Raw genomic sequence first — 6995 nt, 5'->3', positions numbered from 1 at the left:
ACACACACACACACACACACACACACACACACACACACACACACACACACACACACACACACACACACAATAAGAGATTTTCAGTCACCCTCAATAAGAGAAGAAGACTGGACAGACCTAAAGTTCCTGCAGCATCTTATATGAGGCCAAACAGGTGCCTTTTGCCGCTTTTTCTTCTCATCACAGAAACAGTAGGGGAGGGCTTAGCTTCAGCTCCACTTTCAGACAAAATGGCAAACCATACGTTTCAGGTCGCAGACATAACATCTGCTGTCGTGAGATCAGGGCAATAAGAGGCCAGGGCTGAGAGGGGATAATGGGGGAGGCTACCTGCCTTTTCACAACATCGCCATTATCTCCCCTCCTGAACCTTTTCCCACAAACATTTATATCAATACAACAAAACAAAGACTGCAGATAAACACACAAGTTTGGATTTATATCCTTATTAGGACCGCATATTGACTTCTATTCATTTCCAGTCATTTCTGTAGCCTAACACTGACCAACAAAAGGTGTTCCACCATATTAGGAACCGTCTGTGGTCCCCAAATGGACTACTGGTCCTGACAAGAGAGGGGTTAATACCAGAAATTGTTCTAAATAGGTAACAAAGACCAGACACACACACACACACATTTGTATTTCTATCCTTATTAGGACCGTGTATTGACTTCCAGTCATTTCTGTAGCCCAATCCTGACCCTAAACCTAACAACTCCAAGTACATATCTAACCCTACYTACACCCCCCAACCCCCTGCCTATGATGTTCCACCATATTAGGACTAGTTTTTTTGGTCCCCAAAAGGACTACTGGTCCTGACCAGGTAGGTGTTTATACCAGAAAAGGTCCTAAATATGATAAAAACCAGACACACACACAAATATGTGTACTCCTATCTTCATGGGAACTTTGCATTAACTTCAGTCCATTCTATAGCAGGGGCGCCCAAACTGGGGCAAAATGAAAATCTATCCGGGGCTACGGGCCAAATGCAGAAATATAATACATGAAATACAAATACTTTTTACGTAAAGTCCTTTATTTTTAACAATTAAGCTAGTGGCGGCCTGCTTTTGTTTTAGTCTGTGCACTTGGAGAAAGTCTGCCATATGCTCAAGCAGCAAAGGCTCATGGGACATTTCATAAATTGATAAGAGAGTATTGGTGGTCTTATAAAGTGTATAAATCTATTTGTGGTTAAATCTAATCTAAATATCCCTTATTGTTACTTGCATTTCATTTTGTTTCTACTTAGGACAACAGGTTACAACTGCTGGCGGGCTAAATTTAGCAKGCGGGCCCCACTTTGGGCTCCTCTGCTCTATAGCCTAACCCTGACCCCTTACCCACCAATGGCATTTGCCCCACATGAGGACCAGGGTTAGGTACCCATWAGAAGCAATTGGTCTGTATCCAAAAAATGGTCCCCACATAGTAGGTAATACCAGCCCATGCACACACACTGACATTGATGCAGTTGGTACTGGCCAACGTCCAGATGCCTGAACACAGGAAGGTATGATTCACAAGGCAAAACAAACTAAATGTTTTTATAAAAAAATTTAAATAAAATAATAATAATAATAATACATTAACTGTGAAAAAAAAAAACAACCAGTTTTACTGTAGGTACACAAAGTTTTCACAAAATTTGTCACAAGAAACTAAAATAATAATTGTTTTTCTTTTTACCTGACTTACATTTTGTTAGAAAAAGAGGCACATTTTCTGAAAGCAGACATCAAGATTCCTCTCATCCCTCATGAGGTCTTTGGGGTGAAGGGTTGGGGGTAAAAAACCAAGGAAACTCCAGGTATTTTTTTAACCGTCTGAACTTAATCCACAACTTTATTTCATCAAGTCAGAAAAGCCATCTATAGTTAATATTAAAAAGGTTAACCAGCTTGAACTCTGTCTGCTACGAGGCAGAGGGAGATCAGCAGACGGGTTAAATGAAACAGATYAGGCCAGGATCTCAGCGGGGCGGGGGGGAGGACTGAAGTCTTTCTGCAGCCTYTGATTGACATCACTGTCACAGAATAAAGACAGGGTTCAACTTTTATCTCCACGCAAAGAAAGTTCACTTTTAGCAACTAACGACACAGAGTTGCACGCCCAGGGAAAATAAAATCAAATCAAATATTTCTAATGAACTCCTTCAGAAAAAGCTTCATTTGACTGATGCATTACAAAGTGTTGAGCTACATCTCACCGGGGTGAGTGTTCCCGTACAGCTGAGCTCAGATAAAGAGGTAACCAAAAACCACAGAAAGAAAATAAGAAGCACAAATAAACTGAAGCTGTAGATTTCAGACACGTTAGAAAAACTAAAGTCATTTTCTTTGAGTTCATCAGTTTTTTATATATAAATCCAGGCTGCATTTTTACAACCCAAAACAAATGTCTAATTCTCATAAAAGTACTAATTAGTAGCTTAGCATTCCATTAAGAAATGAATATTACACCTTGCCTTCAGGTCAGAGTTTTAAATTCAGGAATGATGACGTTACAGCTGTTTTGTTCAAACAATAAAAGCAACATTAAGTGAACGTTCACCCATATAGCAGGTATTGTGAATGATGCTCAGCTCAACAATTTTCAGCTCAACAATTTGACACTCAAAATAATCACGTCATTATTTAAAGTTTTTCAGGAAACACGTTTGAGATTCCTTACAAACTTTTAACTCCTTACGCCACATTTTAACTCAATATCTGTAAAACTTGCTGCCATTTCTATGTTTGCTAAGGTCAATCAGCTGTGGCAACCATCTTGGATTAGGTTGACGCTCAAAGGTTATCAGTTTTACCTGCCTATCTGAGGTGGGCGATAGTTAATTATTAATGGTGGTGGTTGCTGTTAAAGAATAAAGCTGGAAGTCTGAAGCATCACAGAGCAAGAGGTGTAATCTATTCAGTGTCGCAGCTGCCCAGTTGTGCTTGRAAAATAGGAACTCCCCCCAGCCCCGATGAGGGAGCAGAGAGCAAGGGGCTAGAAAATGAGGTTGTCGGCTTGATAAGTATGGGCTGTTACCTATGTTCCAAATCCACTTTTCTCAGCAGTCATAAAAGGTTTTGGGAGTCCAGCGTGAGGCGCTGCCCGATATGCTGCCTTGCACCGGTTCTCACACTTTCTCCTCCACTCCGAGATGAGAGGCAGATTGGAAGACCTTGGAGCCGGTGCTGGATTTCCTATMTTTTTTTTAAAGCATGTTTTCCAACATCACAGAGCCTCCTACCACGGCGAGGCGAATTTATGCGTTCAGACCGGAGGCCAAAGACTGAAAAAATCTCTTGGTTTGGTGGATTGGAAAACTGAGGAGAAAGAAAACAGAGGCTGTCTGGATTTGGTCGAGTCAACGAGCTGCTGGTAAACTCATTTTTTGTGGCATGTAATCTACAACAAAAATCGATTTCTGCTCTGTTCTTCGCCGGCGTGGGTACAGCTCGCAATTTGTGCAGGAGATCACAAAGTCAGCTCTCTAACGTTGGGTATAATTGCATAGGAGTGGATTAGGGTCTTCTCTCCACACAAAGGCCGCCTGTTTTCTCCTCTTCGACTTCGGCTCAGCAGGAAGCCTCCTCTCTCATTGACCCGCAGCCTGAGAGCGGCCATATTGACCGTCGTCCCTTATTGAGCTGCTCTCGAGAACCGAGCGGGCGGCTCTCAGATCCAGACCCATTTTCGGCAACAGAGGCCCGTCTGTGGCCCGGAACGAGGAAGTCCTGGGGCTGACGGAAAAGTAAACGCACTCGGTGGGGGATTGTGATTTTAAACCTGAAGGAGCCTTATAAGATTTTCTTCTTACTCTACGCTGGAATGCAGCTTTTCACACTCGATGCTCTGTTTTCCTGTTTCAAACCAGGATCCCTGAGATGTAAGACCTCTACGAAGGAAATAAGTCGAGTTAAAGAAATCATTAATAGCGCATCAAGATGAATGGATTCCTTTTTGCAGGAATAAAAAAGGGAGGCGGCGGGAAGGCACTTTGTAATAAACCTCAGCACTTCATTTGCCGAGCTCCAGCCTCTCTGCTATTTCTGTCTCTCTGCTGTTTGTCCTTCCACCCTCAGCGTCAGGGTTACTTTAATGACACTAATGGAAATGGCTGTCTCTGCTTCCCTCTGCCACCCCCCAGCCCCCTCCTTCATCTTTATACCTCTATTCTCCATCTCATTTTTCCACTGAATCTTTCATCCTCCAATCTCCCCAAACTCCTTTTCTCCACTTCCCATCTGTCACCGAGAGCCATCTGAGGGGAATAATAACGGCCCAGGCACTGAAAGTCTATGTGACTTCAATAAAACACATGAAAAAATAAAAGAAGAAAATGCAGAGCAGCAAGTGTTGGTCTAATAAGAAACACCCTTCTAATCAAAACATAAACGTATCGTCAAGTTTTATTAAAAAGTGATTGCAAGTTTGGGCTTGATTCTCTTATTTAGTGAAGAATGACGTTTGGGCCCTCAAGCTATAATTGAAGGCTTGTTTGTACCACACAATAAGAGTACGATTTATTTGCATAAACTTGTTTTTATTTCATGAATGTCTTAAAGAAAACAGAGCGCTGGTATTGACGAACATAAAGATCTTTGCCAAGAAAGATAAACATTAAACTTCTGGATGAAATTAAATGACAAAAATTAATAAAAAAGCTAAAAAAATTATATATTTTTTCCTAATCTGAAACAGAACTGTCAAAGATAATGTGGTAAAGTGAATTTCAGTGGTGGGGGGATTGGCATAACTTCAAAAATGCTAAAGCACTGAACAGATAAGGAAATTAGCGTAAGCTAATGCTAAMTGATAACCGCTAAGACAAGGTCTGTCATTTAAACATAGACATGTGGTATTCAAAGAAACGTCAAAATCTAAAAAGCTCATAAAACCATTTTTGTGTCCAGTCAATAAGCAAGTAAACAAACTGCACAAAGAGGCATAAACAAAAACAAAATGCTAACTTAAACTTAAAGTTAGCAGAACTATATTTAGCAGAAGCTAATTGTTTTGCTGACAATTTCCAAAGTTAGCAGAAATGTAAATCCGCTAAATGTAAAGCTAGCTTTGATATTAGCTGTTAGCGGATTAGCAGAACTGTGCCCACCACTGCTGTACAACACCTGAGGTGTCTGGAGGATCYGGCTCTGATCAGAGACCCAACCCGGTGGTTCTGGTTCAGCGTTTCTCACTGCAGCAGATGAGAYGAGACGAGACGAGGCGTCGAAGCCGAGTCATGAACAGACAGCCGAAGCGATCGGGTTGGCATTGAGTCAACTCGCAGATTAAAAGAGGAGAGTTATCCAAACTTTTTCATCTCGCAGCTCTCTGTCACCTCGTATGTTTGCTGCCATGGCAGGACTCCGGAGGCCCGGTGACAACATGACAGATTGAGTTGGGGCCGCCGCTAAAACAGCAGCTTGACTTGCACTAAAAAAGAAAGTGTCGCTCTGAAACAAATGTCAGTCTCTTTGTAATAAGATGGAAAATCAATCACGCTTGAATGATTCATTATTTAGGAGAACTGGCAAAAGCTTTTGAGTGCATAATTCCAGAAAAACGACAGATTTGAATAGTTCAGGTACTAAAAAAAAGAATAAAGATTCAATATTAGGCTTTAACTTAAACCAGAGATGTAACAGCCTACTTTTTGTAGCTACAGTAAGAGGTTTAAGTTTGATCTATGATCATCTAAAAACTACTTTCAGGGCAGCTCTATGAGCCTTAAGTCAAAAACGTAGGATCTTGGGATTTTTAAACCTGTATGTAAGAACCTCTTTTACAAAATGGATCATTTCATTGCCTTCATACGAAACATTTTGTAAACTGATTTTATTTAATGGTAGGACTGGGCGATTTGGCAAAAAAAATTATCACTATTAATTGTTTCATATCGTCTGATCACGATTAACATCACGATTTTTTTTGTTAACCTAAAAAGTGACTGAAAAATAATTTAACAAATAAATAGCTAGAGAAATAAAAAATAATAATGGCTGTTATTTCACTTTCACTAATATAACAAATAGCTGTGGTTCAGTAGAACATTAAATTATTTTTGCAAGGTATTTAAAACGGTATTTACCAAGATAAAAAACATTATGTTTAAATTATAGAATCTCACATTAATAAAGTTATCCTTTTGTAAAAATTAAAGTTTTATAATTGAATTTCACAATAAAATATGTCATAAAGATACATAAACCATACAAACAGCAACAATTTGTGCACACTTGCCAACTGAATAGGATCGAATCTCATTATTTACTTTTGTTAAGGAAGGAACCCCCAGGAGTTTGCAGCGTGTCTCTGCTGCTGTTTGTGATGAGACTCAGACAGGAAGTGGTCTTCACGTCTCATCCTGCCCATCGTGTGCCGATAAAATTTACAGAGAAGTTCTTCTCCAGATGAATGAAGAACCGTTGGGACATTGTTCTGTCCCAAACGTTACCTCAAGACCGCTTCATATTTTTGGAGGACACTTTTGTTTTAGCAAGCTGCGCATCGCGGCTCTCTTCTTTTTTCCCCCCTCCCTCTGTGTCGGGAGTGGAGCTCAGAGCTCACCCTGCGTGCCTGTTAGCAGGTAACAGCAGGTACAGGAAGGGACAGCGGCCAAAATACCTCTGAAACTCACCCAAATAAGCGAACTCTGTGAGATTCAGCATTTAATACTGGATTACTTTTTGTTTGATTAATTCTGCGATTCCGTCAGCATTTCCTTAGCAACTTATAAATGAAAGTGGAGCGGGAGAAGGTGGATTCTGATTGGCTGTTGTTGCGCACATTTCCAACTTGTTTGATCGAGGCAGAGGCTCACAGCTGATCACCGTGATCGACCTGAATTTTTTCTTTATCAATAATAATCGCCCAGCCCTACGTCGAAGCATGTTTTTTTAAATCTGGAATAGCGCTTGTTAGCCAAGTCTATTGACGCTCGTCTTCGTCACTTGACACATTTAAGACGCTGTCATTGGTTGAGAAGCTTTGTTTAG

General features: G+C 40.6%; 1 protein-coding gene across 10 annotated transcripts in view; it reads right to left on the bottom strand.

Annotated features, from left to right (window-relative positions):
- The window catches only part of neo1a (neogenin 1a), a 254016-nt gene that overhangs the window by 171102 nt on the left and 75919 nt on the right, over positions 1-6995 (bottom strand). The window lies entirely within an intron of this gene.

This window comes from Austrofundulus limnaeus, unplaced genomic scaffold (assembly GCF_001266775.1).
Source record: "Austrofundulus limnaeus strain Quisiro unplaced genomic scaffold, Austrofundulus_limnaeus-1.0 Scaffold9, whole genome shotgun sequence".
Classification (NCBI taxonomy): Eukaryota; Metazoa; Chordata; class Actinopteri; order Cyprinodontiformes; family Rivulidae; genus Austrofundulus; species Austrofundulus limnaeus.
This window is presented reverse-complemented; position numbering and strand designations above follow the sequence as displayed.